General features: G+C 53.9%; 1 protein-coding gene across 5 annotated transcripts in view; it reads right to left on the minus strand.

Annotated features, from left to right (window-relative positions):
- Window positions 1-24,933, minus strand: part of CAMK2D (calcium/calmodulin dependent protein kinase II delta) — a 120,008-nt gene that overhangs the window by 60,614 nt on the left and 34,461 nt on the right. The gene's annotated exons all lie outside the window — the stretch shown is intronic.

Raw genomic sequence — 24,933 nt, forward strand, 5'->3', positions numbered from 1 at the left:
GAACCACATCTGAAGAACTACCTGACGTTCTTCTTCGGTTCCTTTGTCATGGGCCCTGCATAGAATTGTAAGCAAAGTCACGACCCCAGCACAAAGTAACGGCAGAGCGAGGCAAGGACACTGCCAAACCCAGGCGGCCAACAGGCAGCCCCGGGGAGAGGCCCTCCCTGGAGAGGCTCAAACCCGAGGGCAGCGCCACTGCCCTCGCTCACAGGCAGGACAGCCTCGGCAGAGGGAGGCCGTGTCCCCCAGATTCCAGACCCAGCTCCGCTCTCGTCAGCCAACCAAACGGCACTGAAAGGCTGTGGGGACAACTGCCTGACCACCCGGAGTCTGCCTCCGCTGCCCTGCACTCTGGTCGCAAACCCTCTATGCCCCCAACATTGTCGCGAGCCCCAGAGAGCTTTCGTTCACATGCATTAGATCTGTGGATAGATACTCTGGTGGAGCTATGATACACTGAGGAAACTTACGGTGCACACCTGACCCATTTAAAACCAACAAACCTGTTCACATCAGCGAAAGTCACTGCATTTACATGTTAAACTTCTATTTGGAAATAACTGAACCACAAAAAACTGGGAGAAAAAGAATAGTACAAAACACCTGCATACAATGATCCAGATACATCTCTTCACACTTCACCCACTTTTAATGGTTTACACTCTTTCTACCCTGTGCACGTGTGTGCATGTGTACACACCCATTTGTTGACACGTGCATACATACAAACACACACATGTGTATTTATACCTAAAATAATTCTGTCTACACCATTTGAGGGTAAGTAGTTTAGGACACTGTTTCAAACATATGCGGTGCTAATGATGGCCCAAAGAGAGGTGTGACTGAATGGGTGCAGCCGGGGACACACGCGAGGCAGACACCCCCGCCCGTGCTGCCCCCAGAGACCGCACATGCTGCCCGTAAACGTGCGCGCTTCAGCCCCCGCCCCCTCGTTCTTCAGACAAGTTAGTCCTAGAAAATCTTACTTAGAAACACACTGCTGAACCCAGACCCGGGTTTGGAAAGTGCACCTAACCCCATCTTCAATACTGTGAAGTGTCACACGTAAGCACAGGACAGACTACTTTAACGATTCATAATTTTGTGATGGAGAGAGGACGTGCAAATACGCGAATCCAGGAGACAGAGTCAGACATCCGACGTGGAGTGACGCATGCTGACTCCGGCTCTCGCGTGACGATGTGCGACAGAGACCAGGCAGCGGGAAGCCGTGCTGACCAGAGTGGCAGGACTGCTGCTGGGAGCCATGCCCCCGGAAACCTGCGTGCTGAGTCCTGACCCCGTGCCTCAGAAAAGGACTGCATCTGGAGAAGGGCTTTCAAGGGGCAGTTACGTTACAGTGCAGCCTTGGGGGTGGGCCCTGCTCCGACCCGACAGGTGGCCTCGTGAGAGTGGGCGAGAAAACCACCTGCAGGGAGGCCCGGCGGGGACACGGCCGGGGGCCTGCGAGCCGCCCCAGCACTCGAAACGCTTCTGCTGCTGCAGTGGCCGCGCCTGCGGAGATCCTTGGGGGGCAGCCCGGCTCACCGACACACCCACTCACTGCTGGGGAACAGGATGCCCCAAAGGCAGAACCCTGAAAGGACACCGTTGCTGAGGGTCAGGGTGTGGGCACCCTTGAACCGTGCCCTTTGAGGGGCCTCTCAGGCGGTATGGAAGGCACCGGCCAGGGCTCAGGGCTGGGGAGTCCGCCTCTTGCTGAGAAGGACGTGCCCCCAGGCCCACAGCCCGAGGGACCGCACTCAAGTCCCCAGGAGCTGCTAAGCTGAGGGCCTGAGCCCACTGCCAGGCTGAGGACCAGAGGGCGGAGGCTGCCCTGGTGCCCAGGTATTGCCAGCACTTGGCAACTCGCTTCATCGAAGTCACCAAGGGAAGAATCTGCTGGCAAAGGCACATACGTCCCTGCCCTTCTTATCTAGGTTAACCACAGAAGCAACACTTTGTCGCAGTGGCCACATTCCATCAGTTCGACGCAAGTCCCAGGCGGCCCACTTGGAAGGGGCAGTGCCAGGCCATCCAGACTACGGCTGACCGTGAGGCTCCATGAGCCTCTCACTGAGCCCTGAAACTCAGTGACCCCCAGGACTGTGGGGCAGGTTGGGACACCCCAAGCACGATAAGAGAACTGAATTCTTCACGAAAACCAGAATTCGGTGATAATGGAAACACTTCCCTTTCGATACCTGGCTCCCAGCTGCACGTCAGAGGGGTGGGCCGGGGCGGGGCCGCCCATTGCGGGTCACCGAAGCACGTTTCCGCGTCCGTCCTGGGATGACGTGGGTCAGGCTCACACTTAGAACGCCCTGCCTCTCGCCCGGGTGGCCCCGGCACTCACACCATCCGCACCCGCACTCCCCGCTCTCTCAGTTTAGGGTGGACTGCGTGGGGTCCTGCCTGCGCCCTGTGCGAGAGGGCTGCTGTCAGGCACACGCCCTGCGGCTGGGGAACGGCCGCTTCATTCCCCGCTGTGTGTTCACCTTCACTCTCCCTCGGAAGCCCGGGCCCACGCCAGGCCAGGAACAGAAGCATCACCTTCAGGCTGCTGTCTGGTCAGGCCCAGCGACAACACAGGCTGAAGACGCGCCCTGGAAACAGCGTCTGGGGAGAAATAGTGCTGCTCTGCCCATGTCCACAAGGAAGCCATGGGGAAGAGCACTACCCGGCACAGAGAATGCTGAACTTGGAGTTTCTCAGAATCTAAGACAATGTACTTGTTTCTTCCTGGGTGTTAGGTATTCTTTTAAACTCCAAAAGATTTTATTCTAAATGAGATGACACATGTGAATTCAGACTCCCTGCTGTCCTGAATCCAGGGTTTGCCTTTACACAGAAGGACTATGGTTCCAGTGGAGGCTGGAGTCGCTCTCCCAGCACAGTGGGGTGGCGCCAAAGCCCCTGAAGGACTGGCCACTGTGACCATATGGCTTCCCCCAGGGAGGAGTCTCAGCAGTGTGTCCTGTCCTGGGGGAGCCACCCACAGTCAGGACTTTCTTAGAGAGGCGACAGCCCATCACCATCATCAGCTTGGACCGTTAAACTGCTGGGAACTCCATGAGGCCCTGGGAGGCCATTGGCGCTGCCCACCACACAGGGCTGCCCTGTCAGCACAGGCGAAGCCAGGGGTTTGGGCAGCAGGCCAATCAGACGCCCCAGAAGCGAATGCATACTTGAGTGCGCAGGTGCAGCCCAAGGAGGTCTGGATGCCCCCCACAGGCAGAAGCCCCCCCACAGGCAGATGCCCCCCCACAGGCAGAAGCCCACCCTGGGATTCACAGGGAAGTCCCGGAGGAGCAGCCCAGGTCCCCGAGGGTGGGACCTCAGCTGCAGCCCCAGCAGACAGACAGGCAGCCCCTGCCCCTCCACCCCGCCCCTGCACCTCTCCCCGGTGCACCCCAGCCCTGCGTGCCCAGGCCCTGCGCGCCCTGGCCCTGCGCCCAACCTGACATCAGCCCTCAGACCTGCTGAGTCTGGAGGGCGGCTCATCCTGCTCCTCTGGCTTCTGCATGACAAACAGCCCAACTCGATCCTCAACTGGTTCACATCTGTTTAGTTTCTAAGAAACTCAAGTCCAAGTGAGACACACTGCCCCACCCCGAGATCAGCTGTCTGGCCATCCCCACAGAAGGGGAGAAGGACCTGCACGCGGCCTGGGGTTCGCTGCCAGCTCTACCTGCAGGGCACCCCCAGGAGAGGTCGCATGCTAAAATGTGTTGGCTGATCATGGGTGAATGACTGCCCCTTCCCTGCACCGCGGCTGCTGTGAACTGAGGAAGCAAAACCATGAAGACACCCTACAACCACACGGCACTGGCACCGAGGGCCCAGCAGGCATCTGGATAGAAGGCCGGCGTTCCCTGCACGGGCCCTGGAACACTGCTGGGGCGCTGGGGTCACCCCCCACATGCGTTTCGTTAGAGAAGGGACTCCCTGCTCAACAAGGCAGGAGAGGAGAGCCTGTCCAGTTCACAGGCCAGGTTGAAGGCCACACTGCAGGTCACTAGGAGCTCCTCGGAGGGTCCGGGTGTCATTAAACCTGAGCACAGTGCTCCCAGATTTAGAACTGTCATCTTCATTAAGAAAAGGGGTTTAACTTGATAATTACATATGATACTTTCATTTTGATCTATGCTTAATCCACGACACACGTTTGCTGTTTAACTCTGACCTGCATTCCCTCTGACGGGAGGTGCTAGTCACCTATCATCCAGGGGTGGTCCAGGAGGCAGATGGCGTCAGAGCCTGAGAAACCCACCCGAAACCCACCCACGCTCTCCACCACACACAGCGCTCCAGACCAGTGCCACTTGAGGAGAGCACGCCATTCCACCCCTCCTGGAATCACGGGGCACCTGTGAAGCAGGTGAAGTTCCTGGGGATCCTTTGCCACCTGGGGGTGAGCGCTGCTCCCTGACACGCGCCCTCCCATACCCACTGGGGCCAGGCCCGCCCACAGGCCACCCACTGGCTTCAGTCCCTCCTGGACTCCGAGCAGAGGATAGCTATTCTCTGCAAATGTAAAGCTGTCAGGCAGAAAGCTGTCCTGGACACATGTGCAACTGCCGTCCATTCCTGTGAGGGGCAGACTACCGCCCGTCTGCCAAGAGCTGCTGCAGCGTGGCCCTGACAGCGATGTGCGTTAATCCTCAGGTATGATCAGAATCACGCCAGGCGCCCTGCCAGCTGCGGTGTCGAGGGGCGGGGGCCACCACTACTGTGTCACAGGGGAGTCCACGGCCGCCTCCGCTCAGGATCGAAACGCACAGGGCAGGACAGAGGAACCCTCACCGTTTGCTCCTTGAAACCTGAGACTCCAGGAATTCTGCCAACTAAACTGGAAATGGGGGCTGTGACCTGCTGCCCCTGCGGCAGCTGCAGACTCAGCCATAGTCCACGGTGCTCCACCTGCGCACGTCCCAGCCGCCGGCCAGGCACGGGCACCCCCCCCAGAGCCTGTGTCCCGTCCTTGCTCTACCTCCTCCCAACAGTATCTGTAGTCCTGAAAAACACACTTGTAAAATGACAGAAACCAACTGGAAAATGTGTATGTGACCTTTTTCAGAAGACTGCTTGGTACAGAGATGGCTGGCTGGACAGCTGGACAAATAAATGAAGAATAAAAGCTCACAAACCTGAACTGGGGACAGGGCAGGGAGGTGGGGCTCTTCTGACAAGACCTGTCCCAGTCACAACAGAGGATGTCCCAGTACAACTCTGTCAAATGACTGTGACCCACTGGCTCCTCAAAACACTTCCGTAAGTGGTGGGGTCCCCACGGAATCAGAGGAAAACACAATGACCCCACTACATAAACAGCACGTGTGCACCGGGGACTGGCCCCAAGGGAGGAGCCGGGCTCCGGGGCACTGAGCCCCACTGCCTCCCTCTCTGCCACCACGCAGGCTGCATCGCCCACATGCTGCCACTGCCCTCCCCGCCCAGGCCTGACCACTATTCCGGGCCGGGAGGGCGCACGCTGGTTCCATGCCTGACAGAGACGACTTCTGTCCCCTGGGAATTTGCAGCCCAGGTGCAGAAGCACCTGTAGCTCAGACTCCACTCTCTCTAATGGTGCAGAAATAGAATGAAAACATGGAAAATCCAGAAATATTCAAAATCCAGGCTTTCGCCTGCACACAAGCCCCTCCCACCCCATGAAACACTGACCTGCCTGGAGTGTCCCCCACCCTGCCCTGTGCCACACCCCAAAGCTTGGCCCCCTTCATTAGCTTCGCCTCCCCAGGGCCTGCCCACCCGGAGCCCCTGCAGCCAGCCCACCCCTGCCGCTCTGGCTCCATGACCTTCACTCCAGGCCCTGGGGCCCCCACCTTGCAGCTGCTCCCTGCCCCTTGCCGTTGTCCTGCAGAGCCGGGAGGGTGAACCCCATCTCCAGCCACTGGGGGCTCCCTTTCCCTAGTCTGTTCAGTGTCTCTGGGTAACGAGCTCCCCACAAATCATCGGGACCACCTCCGCCAGCCCAATCCACAGTCCCCTTCCCTGTCCACCTTCCCATGCACCCGGTCACCCTCTCCTCCACCCACGCGGCCTCCCTGGACTCCGCAGAGGGGCCGTGAGTCCTCCAGCCTCAGAGCCCGGTGCACACGGTCCTTCCTCTGCGGGAACATCCCCCGTGTCTGACCCATCTCTCTGATTCTACACTTGCTCCCAGGATTCTTAAAGGTCCATGGAGGCAAAGTGCATCCAGCCCAAGGTGTTTCCCCAGCTTGATATTTTCACACTGAGGTGCAGACACACGCAGAGGATGGCAGTGACCTCCGCACAGTGAGCACGCCCGGAGCCCGGAGCCCGGAGCCCGGAGCCCCGCACTCCCAGCCCTCAGGGACCAGGGGCCTGACTCCTGACAGCATGGAGTTGGCGCTTTCTCTGCTTTACACAACAGGAGTACTTTAGCACGTCCCGTCGTTGGTTTTATTTTGTCCCAGAAGGTATTCCATCCGCATAACAACTGCTCTAGGGGTCTGGTGTAGCAACATTCTCAAGAGACGAAAATGAGCTAAGAGGCAGGAATGAGTAGATGAGAAAGTATGAGAAATCCTTAATGCTCCAGAGCTCATTAGACTCATCAAGTCTTCGCACAGGCGTGAGGCACACTGCACGCAGCCGGTGCGACCCTCGCTTCTGCTCCCTGCGCCCTGGCTCTCACCCGGCCTGCTCCTTTTCTCTGGTTTCCCTTAGGTGCCTGCCTCAGAGATCAGCCCTGTTTCCCAGTCTCTGCCTCTATGATCTTGGTTTGGAATGTACAAGAACAAAAAAACCCCCACTAAGTCACACCCCTTAGCCATGCATGGGGAGAAGTCAAATTTTTAAAAAGTTACATAATTGAGTTTTGACGACTCTTATTTCAAAATGCTAAAAAATCTAAGCCAAACCACCCCTAATGCAAACCGGAAGTTAAGGCGCAGCAAGGAAACATCATCCCGTCGCAGGGGCTGTCGGACGTGTAGGTGTTGAAGACAAAGAGACGCAAACCCGAACTGAGGCAGGAGAGAGGGAAGCAGAGAGGAGAGAGGGAGGGTGGCCCCGTGACCCTGGGCAGATGCACGCGGAGGCCGCGCCAGTCTGTCCAAGGTGCATCCCAAGAGCACAAGGGGAAGAGCACTCACATCTGACATTTCCTGCCACGGGCACCACGTCCATGAGACAAAAAGGTTAGAGAAGATTTACTTTGAAACAAAGACTGGTGATTAAAAAATACAAACTTACTGCATAGGCCACGAACAAAACTAAGACCTTTACCTGCCAAAGGCTTTCCACCCAGTAAGAAAGTCCTGTATAACTACCACTTACAACAAACATCTTATCACAAACCTAACAATGGTTAAATTCCCCTTTGGGGGTGTGTTTTGTTTCAATATAAAACATTATTTCCAAGTAGTAAACTGTGGCCCTGACATGGCCTGTGGCTGGAGGCGCCCCTGCCACAGGCCCTACTTTCCCCCATGCCTCAGTTCATGTCAGCAACCAGCCACGTGGATGGAGAGGCTGACACAGTGCTCAGAGAGTGGCACTTGGAGGAGGAAAGGGGAAGGGAGTGGCCTGGCCAGAGGAGGTGACCTGTGAGGCAAGTCCACCACGCTGGCCCACTGTCTCTGCAGCCCAGTCTGACCCTGACCCTGACCCGACTGCCCCCCAGCCCTCCGACAGAACAGAGCTTCCCAACACCCGGTGGGGCTGAGGAGCTCATGGCCCAGAGACACGAGGTTCTGCTGCTGCTTTCACAGAGGGGACCCTGAGGTCCCCGGGGGTGGTGGAGGGAACATCTGGTGGGTCACCCAGAACCAGAGATGAGTTCTCTCTCCATGGGAAGGGCAACCTGTCCTTGGCCTGAGTGCAGGGACTCCGTGAGGACCTGGAGTGACAGCTCTGTGCAGTGGGGACACGAGCCCAGCAAAGGCTTGCCAACAACAGGTCTGAGTGACAAGCACCTTCCCCTGGGGCAGCGCTGGTACCCGGCCAGCAGGGTACAACCGACCTTTGCCGCCTCTCCGAGAGGGAGGTGGGTCACAAAGAGCCCTGCCCGAAATTATGCGTCAGAGAGAACAAAGCACAGAAAGGATCTCTCTAGTTTCCCGGTAACCACCGGGTAAGCGAAGGCAGTGCCAGCAGGGGCCCAGGGCCAGCTCCCCGGGGACTGTACTCCCAAAGGGTCAGCCTCCTTGCTGGCCGCAGGCAAACCTCTGCTGCGCTGCTTTTCCCTGCCTTCCCCCCGTCAGTCGTGTGTGCGGCTTCTGTGTTAAAGATGAAAAGTGACAGGCCTGGTACACTCTCGACGTTCAGGGCCAAGACGGCGAGTGACGGGGCCAATCCCAGGTCGTGGCCCTGGAGCCACAGAGGCTCTGGGACAGCTACTCTACCCCGAGCTCATGCCGGGCTATGGGTACAGTGGTCGTGCCCGGAGGGGCAGCAATCGGAGACAAACACCTGGACAGCCCACCCTTCCAGCAGACCCTCTACGAGGTTTAAGTGACAACTGGAATACACACAAATCTTCTTCTTAGATAACTGCTGCGTGAAACATGCCAAATGGCAGACGCGGCACAAAAACAGCCTTTTTCCAGTTTCCCTCTGTCGACTGACCGGTTCTGTGACTCCACTGTGGCCGCATTCCCAAATCAGGGGTAGCTGCAGACAAATGAGGGGTTCTGCCCAGTGACAGTGCAGGGACCGGGCCGGGGAAAGTCCCCTCTGCCTAGGGACCCCAGGGTGACGGCCCCACCCCCACCAAGCTCGCAGGACGGGGCACTCTCACAGCACCCCCGCAGGCGACGAATCAGGTTCCAGACAGGGAACCTTCCACCACCAGATTCGGAGCTCGGGTCTCTGCTGCTTTGATACAGGAGGAAGAGCAACATGTTTTTACTGCATTAGGTTTTCTTTGAACAATTTCTAGACAGAAACTGTTTTGAAACCAGAGTAAGGCACATAAGAAAAATTACACTCATTTTTACAAGTTTAAAAATATAGTTCCATAAATTTCTCTTAATTGCAGACTATCATTCATTTGACTCATTTTAAAATTTATTAATTTATTTTTAGAGGTAAGGGAAAGGGAAGGAGGAAGAGGGGGAGAGAAACATCAATGTGTGGTTGCCTCTTGCACACCCCCCCCACTGGGGACCTGGCTCACAACCCAGGCATATGTTCTGACTGGGAATCGAATCAGTGACCCTTTGGTTCACAGGCCAGCACTCAGTGCACTGAGTCACACCAGCCATGGCTAGTTTGACTCATTTTTAAAATTCGTAAGTTTTAACTCAAATCCCTAGTTTATGCCAGTGCCGTTCAGCCCTGACCCTCCAGTCCGGCCCCGTACAAACCTGAGCAGGCGGCCCAGCCAAGCATGCCTATCTTGCCTCCAACCCAGGGCCCAGGGCCCAGGGTCCAGGGCCCTCAGGCAGCCCCGTCTCTCGGCCTCTGCTGTGCTGACCTCACTCAAAGACCTTTAACTCGGCACTTATCTCATTCAAAGTCAGAAATGACACCATCTTCGTGTTTAGGACAGTGGACGCAGGAGAGTATCCCTCTATAGGTGCTATGAAAGTAGCTGTTAGACTCGAGCGTTCTTCAGTGACAGTCCCAGTGGGTTGCCCAGTTGGACTGGACCACGCCCGGGAAGGTGCACACGCCCTGACATCTGACCACACCTGATCCTGCCTCTTCCCTCGGATACCAAAACGCCTCAGTTTCTCTGTGTTGGTCCTCTGCCAGCTTCCCTACACACACTAGAGTTGGGTGACCCACAGTCAAGAAAACAGAATAAAAGGGGGGCTTGGAACCACTTTCTCAGCTGAGCTGAACTCCAGACCGAGGAGCAGACTGCCTCACCACGGCCAGTGCTGCTGCACCCCGTCCAGGACAACAGACTGGCAGTCACTCCAGGAAACGGGCGGGGTGCACTTGCCCTTCCCGCCCACCTGCCATCACACAGGCTGAGACACTTCGTCTGTGGGCGTGGTGGCCTGGCGTCCCTGCCCCAGCTGCACAGGAAATGCCGGCTGAACACTCGGCGGGCCCTCAGAGCAGCGCCCAGAACGTGGCAGTGCGCCCAGCCTGGGGCTGGGCACAGGCGGTCATGGGAGGTTGGGGGTGGGGGTGTTCTGCTCCCAATGGAGGGCACAGGGTCTTTCTCTGGTCGACACAGGACCACGGCCAGGCTTGGCATACCTCTATCTTCTTGCAAATCCGGTGCAAACTGAATCACTGGTGACTTCAGGGCAACGGTGGCAAGAGTTCATGAACCGGGCCCTGGGCTCCGTGTGCTGGGCCCTGCGCAGCAGGCAGCACCCGCCCCCCCCCCCCTCTCAGGAAGCTCTGCGGGTGTGAAGGGAAAGCCCTAACAGAGAAACAGCACCGAGCGTGAGAGGGGGCAGCCTGGACTCAGATGTCAGGTACTGGGGGCACATGGTGCAAGAGGAAAACCACTTCACCCCAGGGCGGGAAGGAGAGGAAGTTCTCCAGTCTGATGGCACAAACTAAGTTCTGGACAACAAGAAAAGCACAGGCAACACAAGGGAGCCGGAGGGAACAGTGGAGTGTTTGGGCAAGACCGGAGTCCAGCACGCCCGTCTGTGGGCAATGACCTTAGCTGTGAGCTGGGTGGACCACAAAGGGCAGGCAGGTCACTCCTGTGCTCAGAGGGCAGGGCTTCCTGCTGCAGGGAGCTGGGTCCTGCGGGGAAGGCTGAGGGGACAGGTACTGCACAGTGGGGCCGGGCCCACACCACGGGGGTTCCAACGTTCGCCGTGCTGCTCACAAGTCTGTGCCCTGGGGCCACGAACTCTCTGGGCTTCAGTCTCTTCTTTCATAAAATGGGAAATTAACAGTATTGACTTTGTGGAGTTGCTGAGATTTTTATACATGAAAAAGATGGGTGCCTAGCAGACAGTGGCAATACAAAAGTGCTGGCTAGCACTGTTATTTTAGAAAAATAAAGTTGATAGTATGAAAGATGGAATTGGCGAAGGAAAGATTATAGGCAAGGATTCCAACCAGGAGGCTAATGGAGACTGTGCCTATAAAATTAAGGGGCCTGTGACCACACCCCTGGGGCTAGCTGTCCCACGAGAAGGACCGTGCATCCCGTGTGTCCAAAGCTCAGGCAAACTGAGAGACGGGTCCGGTTCTAAGCTGCTGACATGAACATTCTCCCTACAGCAACCCAGGGAGTCCAGCATGGACACATGTACCTTAGAGCTTGGAGACTGGGAACGGAGGTGGCTGAGCAGAGTGCGGCTTCTTCCCTCTCCATGTCAGGGATGCAGTAGGACAAGGGACAAAGACACAGGAACACTGCTTTCCATCGTTCCCTCCTGCCCCAGGGGCCCCATTTACTGGAAAAGCTGCAGCAATAGTTACCAACGGTCCATTTAAAATGCCCAGTCCTATTCTCAGGAAAGCAGTGCTACTCTCCCGTCCAGAAGTGCCACCTGGGCCCCAGAGTGATGTCCTCGCCGGCACAGGGGCTCACTGCCTACAGAACAGAGGCCAGAGAGGAGACCCTGCAAAAACACCTACAAGCACTGGTTCTAGAAACATCAACTTACTTCTCCCTTTTGTTGCTAATAACAAAACAGCCCAGATCTGAAGTTATTTTTCTAAACACCATGATGACTCCAGCGTTTCTTCGGGATCTCTAACCTCTTTAAAAGAGGGTGTTTATAAACCTACGATATGCTCACCTTTAAATTTAGGGAGGAAGTACAAAGGTCACTTCTGGAATCACTTTCTTGAGTAGATAAGAACGTTGGAGACCACACTGCAGACGTCTGGAACCGCACCCCGAGATCTGCAGTCTCGTGAGGCTCCGGATACATCTGACGACGATCACGGAGAACAGGGCCTCGGGCCCTGCCTCCTCAGGACGAGGACCACTCCCATCCACACTGGTTAGTGTGAGCCTTTATGCCCCACGTTTTGATGCAAACACAGCAAGCTCCTTTCTTGTTTTCAATATATGTGTGTGTGTGTACAGATACCAAACAGCTCAAACAGTGATTATCCCTTAAAATAAAAGTACCTTAAAAAATAACAAGTGGAAGAACCAAAGCGAGTATTTTCACAACACAGAACTCCAAGACTAAGCGATATGTTTCCCAGGAGGGAAATGTATCAGTTATGTACATAACACAATGTCTGGGATGTGTTCCTGGCAGCCAGCCGGAGACACAGGTGGTCTCTTCTTTGCACCTGCTGTGGCCTTTCCACGGCAGCCCTTCCCCGCTCCCCCTCCCTCATGGAGAGCAGCAGGTGTGTCCGCCCTGGGCCGGCTTTTAGCCACGGACGCTGACGTGGAGTCAGACGCACTGCAGAGCCGTGCGGCCCCTGCATCTTGCGCAGCACTGCCGACAGCTAGGTGTGCAGGCTGAGTCAACACTGATCGGCCTCACATGTCACTTTCTGTGGCCTGTGGTCACAAACCCTCCATGTAAGGGCATCCGCAATATCCAGTGCAAATGGCTGAAACCACTAGCCTGTCAGCCCTCCAGTGGGGGCATCAGTGACTGAATGACCAACGGTCACTGTGTCCCCCTCAGAATTCGTTGCTTAACAGCTCACTCCAAGTCGTCACTGCCTCTGGTGACTAAATGAGGAAATGCAGTCTGGAAGGCGACAAACCTTTTAAGAAACAGGAGACTCAAGAATTCCCTGGACACCTACCCACCTACCCAGTAGCTCTGACTTTCTTGTCAGTCACATAAAAGCAGCCAGATATCAATGGGATACTTTACTTCACGCTTGACCTTTCATGTGAGGTGTTACATCATCACGCACTCCGCTTCCTACCGACTCCTCGATCCACCCAGCGCAGAGAAGCTCACACCTAGAGGCAGAGAGGATTTCTGCCTTATACCCAGTCCTGGCCACCCTGGCCAGGCAGGGGTCTGTCTGGTTGAGTCCCTGGGAGCGGCGACCTTCTGGGAGGGGCTCTGAAGGGCTCCCTGTGGGAGGGAGGGTGCCCAGTCTTCAAATACACTGAAATACAACAACTTTCCACCAATTTTCAGTTAAAAGACATGCTTTCTGTGACTGTCTTCTCCATGGAGATGCATCCGACGTCTGGGTCTGCCACCTGACCTCTGCTCTGCCTCCCAAATAGCTCCAGTTGCCAGAGGCCCGCCTTCCCCTCGTCTTCCCAGGGATGTCCCACGAGGTGCTTCAGAAACACCTTCCGCAGAACAGAGCGCACCCCGGCTGGGTCCTGGCCCCCACACTGCAGTGGGAGGGGAAACCTGGAGAACGCCCACATCAGAATGACAAAATGAACCAAACGCAGAGAGACCAAAGGAAGGAACAATTGTGAGAAGTTCAGAATGTGATGACAAAGAAGGCCGCACAAGATTCCCCTGCAACCTAGGGTTTCCCTCCAATGCAACCCACCCCGTCTGTGAATTCACAGTGGTGAAGGCATTGATAAAATTCTGAGTGGAGGACAAAGGTCAGGGGTCCATAACCCCTGGTCAATAAAGTCTCTTGCCGGAATCCCTGCAGCACCCGGCAAGGAATCCCCTGGGAAGGCCCGGGGTGTGGGAGGGGCAATCTGTGAAATCAAGGCAAGCGGCTCCCAGAGGTGGGACATGGCCCCCTGAGCAGGCCTGTGCTGACCCCTATCTTATGTCTCTAAGCAGTTGTTACCTGGGAAAAATGTGTCATTTAATGACCCAAGGCGTATTTGTCAAACTTCCTGCTGGGTGACTTTCACAGAGCTGACATCTCCCAGCGGCCTCACCCGGCCGTGCACTCTGCCGGGATGAAGCTCTCCCCAGCTTTCAGCTCGTCTCCATTTGCTCAGGACACAGTCGCTGGCCGTGCCCTGGTGCTGGGCTGGATGGTCAAGCCTCTGAAGACAGAGTCCAGAATGCGGTTGGTTTGTGCTAGGTGTCCCCTCAGTCCTGGGCAGACTCCCGTCTCTGATGCTCCCCTGTCTACAGCGGTAAGAATCCGCACAGAAAGTGGGACGGGAGCTGCTGCGAACGCCGAGGTCAGAGCCCTCAGACACACAGGCCCAGGCTGGGACGCACCGCCCGGCCACAAGCACCAGCAGAGCTCACTGAGATTCACTGCTGGCTTGGGGTTCACCACACAGAGTGCTTCTCAACAGAGGGCTGCTCTGTGTCCACAACAGCCCCAGTGTCACCGTCACCAGGAGAGACTCCTACCAAACAGAACACTCTCCATGAAAATGTCAAACGCATGGGTTACCCATCTCAGCACTTGCAAGAACTGAGACTGAAAAGCCTGCCTGCTCTGCGCAGCTCCTGGAACTCAGGCACCACGCCCCATGGGGAGCTCGGAGCCTGAAGCCATAGGCTTATTCAAGGCGAAATCTGATCAGGCTCCCTAACTGCAAAAGTGGGGACAAAGAGGCGCACAGTGTGGCAGTGAGAGTACGGAGAAGCCTCGGGCTGAGCAGACCCCCTGGGCTGCGGTCCTCCCACAGCTGCGCCCCCACTGCAAGGGATGTGTGGTGCTCCGGCTCCGCTGGGGACGCCCAGGGGTGCTGGCCGCACTGCTAAGGCGGGTGGTGAGAGAAATTGGCCACATCACTCTGACTCCTCTGTGAAGTGTGGCCACGGACAGAGTTCTGGTTTGTGCTTTAAAGAAATTTCTGGCCTGCTCCTGACAAAAACACAGAGAAAAATGGCAATCCCTGAGAAGAATAAAGTCAACCACGAAATAATTACATAAGCAAGCCTTCAAAGGCTGCTGAGAAAAATCACTGAATAATTTAGGAGTTTTTACTAAGTGCCTCAATTGCCAACCTCTTGTTCTCTAAGAAAAATCTATCTCCAGCACTCTGAGTGTTTCATGGATTCCTGCCCTTGCCCAAGAGTCATCTGCTGGCCACACTTCCTCCATTCATACAAAACTTCAGTCCAGCCCCATCGGATGAGGATGAAACAATGTCAGGCCTCTTGATAAAACATATTTAAAATAAGTCAAATCGATTTGATATTCTTGTTCTCTAAATATATGTCCATAATCTTCAGATTGTGAACTTTTCGAGTAACATTAAATTTAGATGCTGTACATTTACAGTGTTAATTCCTGTTGCACCAAATACAGAAAACACACATGCACATAACCTCATGTGTATACTAACATATCCCCTGAATAAAGGGGGTAGGTAAGATTTACACTGTTCTTACTATCGTCTACACTGACCATCGTTTAAATGACTCTTGTTTCATAGTAAAAAGTTGTAGTAACATAATTTGCAGAGTTGCTCAAAATGGTTTTCACAAGGTCACAGGGTTCACAAAAACTTTCACTTCCTCCTTCAGGCAGGAACCACAGGAAACCATTCACAAGCCCTCTGACACCCGGAGACGCGAAGACTAAATAAAGCAAGTCTGCAAAGGCTGTGAGCTGGCTCTGTGCTACCTTTAGGACAACGCCAACTGCCAAGCAGAAGGGTGGGCAAGGAAGAATTCTGAGTAAGAGGTCCGACGAGAAACTCCATGACAAACAATGTCCCGGGGCAGTAGGCCTTCTAGCTCGACTTTACTAAGTTGTAAGAAACAGCATTTGTAAAATTTATGGGCTCCAAAGTTCTCACAGTAAATTCCTAGGAGACCAGCTTCCTGTAAGTCAAGAAACCAAAGAAAGACTTAGCTGGTTTGGCTAAATTCCAAAATGTTAACAGATCTTCTGAGACTTTATGGGGGTAAGGTACCCTGATAAAAGGTACCCGATAAAACCCTGCTGTTTCAGGGCAGCTTCAGTTCAGCCCTTGTACTGATCAGTTACTTACTTGCTAAGACTCAAACATTCCTCTGGCTCTGATCCAAGAGAAAATGGAAGCATCAGCAGAGGAAGCAAGTGGTAGGAAAGGCAGAATTGACACCTGGTGTCTCCCTCCTCCTTGGGCCTCACTGCTACTCACGTTCCTTGGGTTCTACCTGGGGCGGAAAAGTCTGCTTTCTCAAAGAGTAACGGGGCTCTACTGGAAATCGCTGCCAGGACTAGGACGTGAAAGTACGCTATGCAGACTGTGAGGTCAGATATGGCTACAACCAAATGTAAGTACGGGAATGAGACAGTATCTGATTACCAATAAAAATGTTTTCACTTGTCTAAATTAAAACTGTTGGAGGATTATCCAAAGGAAATGTTCTAGACTTTCTTACACAGCCTACACAATTATCTTCTAATTTTAAGATCTACAGCTATTTTCAACTGGCGTGCTGCACCTGTGTTTTAAAACGTGCAGCACCTGACTATTTAGTGAGGGGCACTAACCCCTTTGCTCCTAGATTGTCAAACAATGACCACAGCCAACACAGCAGTAGCTGTCCAGTGTGAATCAGAATTATACCTACTTTTTTTTGTCAGACCGGCAACAAGCATATTTTTTGGTGTGCTGCAACATGTTGGTAACGAGTTTACCTGTGCCATGAGATGAAAAGAGTTGAAGGTCGCCGACTAAAATAAGCCCAGTTTGGAAGACACTACCTGCTGCCAAAGCGTTCCATCGGGCACTCCCAAACTCCATGAAGACAGGTTATCCTGACCCACTTTCCCTCCTGGTGCGGTAGTGTCACTAAGCAAAGCCCAAAGCTCTCCCCTCTAGACACATACCTCTCCTATCTGTTGGTCTTCTAAACCCTGTGTGAGAATAACAGGTGTGTTCACCACACAGCAGCTAGCTCGCCCACCTGGCACAGGTGGGTTTGTCCAGGGTGTCAGAACCAGCTGGTCTGTCCGGAGAATGGAAACACCACCTGATACTACCTGACCTCAAACTTTAGTAGTTTCCTGACCCTTAGAAGCATGGAGATACAATAAAGTCTTCAGGAAAAGGAAGATCTAGTTTCTGAGCCACTGCTGATTTATTAATGAAGCATTAATACAAGCTTTTGTTAGTGCTTTCAGCTCTTGCAATAAGTGCCCCTGATGTGCCTATATTTTGAGAAGCTAAAATTCAAGAACAAGAGGCACCCTGCAGCCCACTAAAAAAATACTTCTCCCAAAGCAGGTGTTTCTGTGCATGAGGTCCCCCTTTGGGGTGTGCGCCTCACGCTCACTAGCCTCAGGGAGACAGAGAGAGCTGCTCCGACCTGAACACCTGTCCAGGCATCATGAAGACCCCCGGGCCCTGGATGGACAGGAGAACACTGCCAAAAATATCCAAAGGTTAGTTCTCACCAGTGTTTCCTCCTGCTGCTGTGCTACCCAAGCCAAGTCACCCTGTATGCTGCCTGCCTCTGTGCTCTCATTGGTCCAGCAGCTTCCTGACTCTATGATCTCAGCTGCCTGACTCTGTGTTCTCATTGGTTCAGCATCCACCTCACTCTGGTTCAGTAGCATGAGTCCAGGTTCTCAACAATTAAAAGTCCCTCCAGGCCAGAACTCAGAGCAACTCTTCTCTTCTGTCACCCATGTGTGTACAGACTGACTCCTGGATGCACAGATCTGGACTCACACAAGGCTGACACAAAAATAAATACTGCCAACAAAAAATGAGGAAAATCAGTTTCCAGCTTCCTATTTGGAACTGATCTGATCAGAGCTAGAGAGTTGTTGAGAAGAATCCTTTGCCTCAACGAGTATTTGTCTGGTTCCATCGCCAAATGACAAAAGAGTAGACACCCCTGTACCCACCCCCCTAAGCTGATGGTGACTGCCACTACCATGGCCATTCTGGACTTCGTGGGATGGGGAAAAGGGTGAGAATATGAGTGAAATATAAACAAAATGAAAGAAAAAAGACGCAGGAAGGTCAGGAGGAACTTCCAACTTATTCACCGCCCAGTCTCAACACTTTACCATCTCCTCCTTCGTCCACAGGAGGCGTGCCTGAAGCCCGGGGTGCGCGACTGTGCTAAGGAATAAACTCCTTGCTCTGGCTTCTGAGTGGGTCTGCCAGCGTAGGAAGCGGTAACTACTGCTTGCTTGCTGTGTGCCAGGCCCCCATCTCAGTCCTGTGGATAGGGCAGGGGTCAAAATGGAGAAGACGTCTGCCTTCTAGGCACGTCCTTTTAGAGTAAAACACAGTAAGTGTGCGAGGTGGTACTGAGGGCTGTGGAAGAAATGAAGCCAGAGAAGTGGGCTAAGGAGTTTGCACGTGTGTGTGTCTGGGGGTGTAGGCTGCAGTTTTAATGTGGTGGTTAGGAAGATCACTCTGCTGCAAACCCAGGGCAAGTCCTAGAGGACGGAGGGACAGCCTCACACACCCCTGTGGGGGGAGGTTTCTGAGCAGAGGGTCAGGAGGCGCAGAGGTCCTGAGTGGGAAGGGAGAGCAAGGAGGCCACGTCCTGGAACAGAGTGGGTCAGAGAGAGACAGGTTAGGTGACGGGGTGGGCCCAGGTCACAGGGGAAGCTGCCACCGTGAGACCCCCATCTTCTGTGCTGTGTGAGACCAGGAGTCCTTGAAGAGGGTGTGCAGGGTGGTGACTCGGGACTCGGGATGTGACAGGATTGCTCTGGCTGCTGTGCTGGCCAGACAGAAGGCAGCGGGGCGGGGAGACAAGCAGAGGCTGCTGAATGGCCCAGGCTCAGCCTGCTGTTGGCCTGGACCTGGCACCTGCGGTGGGCAAATGCCGGATTCTAGTTATATGTTGAAAGCAGAGCCATTAGGAACTGCTGACAGTTGGAGACAGGGTATGAGGAAGAGCAGGTGAGGGAGAGACACGAAGTTGCCGTGACAGTGATGGGAAAGTGGAAGGAGCAGTGGGCATGGAGGGAGGGGGGGGACTGAACTGGGAGGCAGAGGGCTGAGCCTACACGTGGTGTGGAGTTCAGGGAGCTCGGAGGGCTGGGCACAGGGAGGCAACGTGAATGCGCTCACTAACTCGTCTGTTCAACAGCCACAGTGTGTGCCACAAGCCCTGTCCTCTGTGTCAGGGACCCTGGGGACAAGCAGCTGCTTCTGTGCTAGAGGAGCCTTCCTCCCATAAAGGCAGTGATGGGGACGCCGCAGAAGCCTGCAGAGACCAGCTGGTGCAGAGCAGTCCCTACAGATCAGCCCAGGAGGAGCTAACAGATGAAAGGGAACCAATTATGGAGGGTTCTGAGATCAGAGGGGTTTGTGTTTGGTTGCAAAGACACGGTCACTGCAGGTTTCTGGGGCACACCACAAACACCTGTTGAATGAAGGACCACTGCTCCCAAGTGCATCCGAAGCCCTGGCCCAGAGCTATTTCTCTCCTTTCTGCACTTGGATGACTATCGTTAGAGAGAAAACTGCTTGTTAGCCTCTCTCAACCCACCGATAACCCTGGAAATGATGAAGGGGGCTGCTCCTGACTATCCCAGGCCAGTTCTAAAGAGAAACGAGTCACACGATACCTCTCTGCTTTGCAACACCTACAAAAAACTCCAAAGCACAGCTGCTTTTTCCCCTGGAAATGATTTCCTCAAATACAAATACATCCCTGGAATGTATCGAACAGCCCATTTTCTCCTTGAAAATTCCTAAGAACCCCTGGGAAAGTCGCAGGGTCAAAGGACACACCTTCACCCTCCTTCCCACTCACAAACTGCAAGCCTCGGTGGTGCTGAGCCTTCCCAGTTCCCTGAGGGCCAGCAACGCTCCTCAGTGCCTGCTCCGGCGCCCTTGGTGGACTCTTCCCCCACAACCGGGACGCGGGCCCAGGCCGCCTGTGCCTCTGTCGCTGTCTGTGACCCGCACACCTCAGGAGACCTGCCAGGCAGGGGTCTGGGGCAGGCCAGAGGGGGGGGGCTCGCTGCAGCTGTGCAGCGGTGCCCAACCCACTGCAAGCGCTCGGGGACTGCTGCCTTTCATTGTCATTGTCACTGCTGTATGCAGGCTTTGCTCTCTGTCAGGGCTTCACATTTAAGTTTAAAGTGTTTTACAAGTATATTCACTGCAAAACCAAATTAAACAGTCCATAAAAGAGAAGGGAAACTTTATGTAACCCCCTGGTCCCCAACCCACTCCCCCGAGGTGTCCCAGGCAGCACGTCTGTGCAGGCAGAGTCTGAGGCAGGAAGCAGCTCCACAGCCAGACGGTTCCTCTTCTCCTGAAGTAAGCTAGGCCGCGCCACGCAAACTGTGCTGCGGCTGGCTCCCCTTCCACCTAACTCGTCTGGCCCAGCTTCCCCTGTCTGTTTACACCCCTCTAACACGGTGACCAACAGTTTGGAAGCATGGGTGCCACAATGCAGTCTCCGACCAATGGGCATGGGCAGCGTGTCCAGCTTTTGCTACTAACAAGCAGTAAACATCTGATAGGCAGGCATATGCCATTGAGAAGTGAGTCTGATGGGTCAGTGGCCGTGGCTGTGCGTACTCCAACGGATCAGTGTCACCCAACTGCTTCTAGGGAACAATACACCTCAGTGGTGTGTTTTTAAGGTCTTACAGGTTACATTAATCCAGTGAGAAAACAAATGCAAGGACTTCACCCACTAAGAACACCCATGCCATGACCCCGCACCCACCTCCTGGGGCTGGCAGCTACGGAGACTGAGCGAGAAGCTGGCCTGGAGAGACTGAGGGGAAGAGGGAGCTTTCTGGAAAAAGGCAGAGGCAGAACCACCTCTCTCACACGCCCAGAATCAAAGACCTCCGCACACGACACCTCTTCTTACCCGAGAGCCTGTTCGTGTGCATTCTCTGCACCGCCACGCACACACCTGCACAAGGAAGACGTGCCTTCCAGACACCACGTTCTCAGGAAAACACCACCATTTGCGTACGGACTCCTCTGCGTGATGTGCTGGACGCTCCAGCACACAGCACACAGCTCTTCAAGAGGCGAACGCTGAGCTGCCACCAGCCCACAGGCTCCAGAGCAGGGGACGCAGCACACCCCTCCCCCTCCCCCTCAGCCTCGCCATCCAAGCTCCCTCCACGCCTGAAGAGTGATGGCACGGTCGGGGTCACCCTATTCCAACCCTGACAGAGAGAGGGTTGAGGGACAGGGACCACACGTGGGCACGCCGACAGGAAAGCACACACAGAGAGTTCTGAATGCAGAGACCAGATTCAGAAACTCATTCCCATGCAGCTGTACTTACTAAAATATACATGACTTCACTTGTGCTTTGATAAAGAGAAAGCCCAAACTTTTAGGGACAGTTGTTCTTTTAAGAAACCTCAGTTCACGCTTTTATAAAGCAAATGTTGTTTGGGGACTGCGAGCCAGGCAAAGCGCTGCTTCTGTCGGCTCCGTTTCAAACGACCACACTCCTGCCTGTCCACAGCATCTCCCTCTGATACTTCCTGCTCATCGAATTTTACAAAATTGTTTCTGTGAAAACACAAACATGTCATCTTCTGGGCAGCCAAACTTGAATTTACTTCAGAGAGACTGACCAGGGCAACCAAGACCAAGGCTACTTATCAAATCTGCCAACTCTCAACAGGCGACCATTTCACCGCCCTGTCAAAGGGTTCTTTTCGTAAGCTCATGGTCACAGGTTGCCATCTTTGCTTTCGCCAGGACACTGAAGCAAAGTGAGTCCCATGGGTTCATGACCAGGCCCAGGGGGAGCAGTCCCGTTGGGCCGAGAGCACCTGCACCCGCAGAGCATCTGTCCTGCAGGCTCTGGGTGAGAGGGCAGTGAGCTCCAGCCGGCGGGAGGGGCTGGCACGGGCTGGGTCCCCGGGAACAAATTCTTCCTCACCTTAGCTGGAAATAGGAATATCAAATAACAACTCCTTCAGATCAAGAAACAACAATGAGGAAGAAAAACACTTCCCTCCAAACCAGACAGACGCGTGTAAAACTTTGAAGAAAGCACACGAGGCCCTAGGTAACTGCCCGTCACCCACAAAGACCACCCAATGCCATCTCCTTCCTGATTCTTCCCAGAAGCGGACCCGCATTTTCCCTGCACAAGAGGCGGAAGTGATCTCAGCCAGCCAACCGGCCAGAGGCAGCTTGGCTGGGCCTCTGGCATTTGGAGAAAGCGGAGCGGGGAGACAGGCAGCCCTCCCCAGGAACCCAGACACCCTGCAAGGGCACTGCTCTTCCCTCTGCAGGAACAGACAGAAGGCAGGGGTGGCCCCAGCCCCCAGAAAGGACCCAGAGGAGTGCACTGCTGAATAATTTCAAGTTCTCAAATCTTAACCAGATCATCACTTGGGAGTGCCCACAAAACCAGGCACTGATGAAAAATGTGATAGAAGTGATTATTTCTTCTTAACACACTTGTAAACTTGTCCTATAACCCACATGTCTCTTTCCTAGATGACTTTCCCTAAAGCACGGTTTTGTTCATGTCACACCCATGCTCAAAGAGCTTCTTGTTTTCTCTAGGGAATCTTTTATTTCTTTTTTAAGGTTTATCTTATTTTCAATCAAGAGAAAGGGGAAAGGTGGGGGAAGAGGTGGGAGGGGGAGAGGGGGAGACGGGGGGAGACAGGGGGAGAAGGAGAGAGAGAAACATGGACTGGCTGCCTCCTGCACTCGTCCCCGTGGGGATTGAACCGGCAACCTTTCGGTTACGGAAAGACGCACCAATCAAATGAGCCATGCTGGTCAGGGCTTTCCAGGGAATTTACAGCCTGTCATTTCAAACACTCTGAATTATCCAGGTGATTAGCGTCACTGTCACCCAACAGAGGTCTTATTTATTCTTGCTTCCCGACACAGGGAATACTATTTCCCTGTCTGTCCCATGCAGGCCATGTTCTCTGGCTGCCGCTGAGGGGGTAGAGCAGGCCCACCACTCACTAGGGAAGGCCCTCGGGGTCGCCCCTGAGGAAGGAGGAGGAGGAGGCGAGGGGGGCTGCAGGGAAAAGCCAAGCTAGTAGGAGGCCCACGGGCAGCCACAGCCTGTCCTCAGAGTGGGCTCAGCTGAGCTGGATCGTGGATCGGGGGACCTCCCGGCTCTGCTACGCTCCTTCACTGAGTGTGGGCCACCCTGGGGAGGGTGTGACTGTGGGCCAGCGGCTCTGCAGAGGCTGAAGACAGTGCCAGCAGGTCCGACAGCAAGTCCCTCTCTGTGGGGGACATGGGAAGGACGTCGCCCATGCGAACTCCTCCTGCCCGAACCACCTGTCTTCGAGTCTCAGCCTGAGCCATGTCCATCGAGTACTGGACACTCAGAATGCTGTCACTGAACGAGGTATCGGCCACGCTGCGTCACATCTCGGGACTTGAGATTTCCACTGAATGACACACTGGAGCGTGAGGAGATGACCTCTAACCCTCATAACTTCTTCTGAACAGGGATAAGCGGACTTTTTATAGTAAAGGCCACAGAGTAAATAGGATAGGCTTTGCTAAACAGGAGGTCTCAGCTGCATATACTTTTTTAAATTAATACCCCTTTAAAAATGTAAAATCATTTTTATCTCATCGGCCATATAAAATAGGGCAGATAGAACCCACAGGTCATCACTTGTCAATTTTATTTCAGAACAGGACTGTCAGATGGACATTTGACATAAGCCACAAATGCAAGCCCCATGTGTAATTTCAAACTGTCTCGCCCCGTTAAAAAGACAAGAGAACTATGTGGCTCAATTTTAATATTTTATTTAGTAAAAATATAGCAAAGGTTCTCACTTCAATGAGTCCCTATGAAAACAGTAACAAGCTACCTTGCATTCTCAGCTTGTGAAGTCTGCTGTGTGCTGCATGTTTACACTCGGGTTCAGTGGGAACTAGGCACGTGTTGAGGGCCCCTTAGCCACATGGAGCCGGTGGCCCCTTCCTGGACCGCAGAGCCGACAGCCTGAGCTTGTGGGGCAGTGTGCACGACCTGGCTGCCTTGTTCTCTGAGTGCCAGCCGCTGGGGTCACAGCCCGACACCAGGGGACTGAACGGGGCCCCGTCTCCCTCGGCTGCAGCGGAGCCCAACAGCAAGGTGCCCCAGTGGGCTGGAGAAGCGGCTACCGGACAACAAGAGTGAGGCAGGTCTTGACTGGTCACCAAATCTGTGATGTGCACTGCTGAGTAACTTCAAGTCCTCAAGTCTTAACCAGATCCTCACTCACGGAGCGCCCACTGTAGCGCAGTTCCAGTGCACTACGGAGCCTTTAAAGACATTTTTTTACAACTACTTTCTTTCAACCAATACCCTCGACATGCAAGCTAGATCTGGGGTACGTGGGGACACCGCCCCCTGGGGCAAGTGCCGACCTCCCAGCAGACGGAACAGCCCGTGGCGAAAGGACAGCATGCTTCCTCCAAAACACACCCCCGACTCCTGCCCAGGCATGGCTTTCTCTCTCTTCCCACACTGGTTTTCTAGAGAACCAGGTGCTGTATGTGGCAAATGATGCTTCCTGAAATCTCAAACAGCTGGGAAGTTTTTTGTGCTTTTGTGCAAACTGGAAGGCTCCCAGAAAATGTAGCTGATATAAAACAGCCTCAGAAGCAGGATTATTCTGACAGAGAGGAGACAGGGCATGCCTTCCCCACAGGAGCCAGAGGGCACTGAAAAGAAATAGAGTGTCTTCTGTACATCTTCAAGATCAACATTTCCATCATTTTCCCCCAAATCTTACAGGCTTCCAGACATTTTTGTCCTTAAACTTTCTAGCATAAGAGTAATGTAATCTGAAACAGTTTTTCTTTTGTGCCTACTGAAACTTTTGTGGTTTTAAGCTACTCATGATGCGGGTATATTCTGGTCTATTTCAGTTAGTATAAAAAATAAACTTTACTATTATAATAAAAGAAGAGCATTAATTTTCTTAACAATTTAAACTTTACTAATCTAAACTTATTTAATCAAATCCATACTAAACTCTATCCTTAATAGAAACATGTGCACCTTGATATACACCAACAGAGACTAAACCTGCATTTGAAATCCCACCAGCAATCGGGAAAGCCAATGTGATGCACAGGGCGCCTTCCACACTGCCTGTGCCGCCCTGCAGGGAGGAGGGCCAGGGCAGGGGTGATGGCACACACTCTGGAAAACCTCGTGGAACCTAAACACCCTCTTCTCAGGAAAACCCAAATTC

This window comes from Sturnira hondurensis, unplaced genomic scaffold (genome assembly GCF_014824575.4).
Source record: "Sturnira hondurensis isolate 20B ecotype Veracruz unplaced genomic scaffold, ASM1482457v3 Scaffold0022766, whole genome shotgun sequence".
NCBI lineage: Eukaryota > Metazoa > Chordata > Mammalia > Chiroptera > Phyllostomidae > Sturnira > Sturnira hondurensis.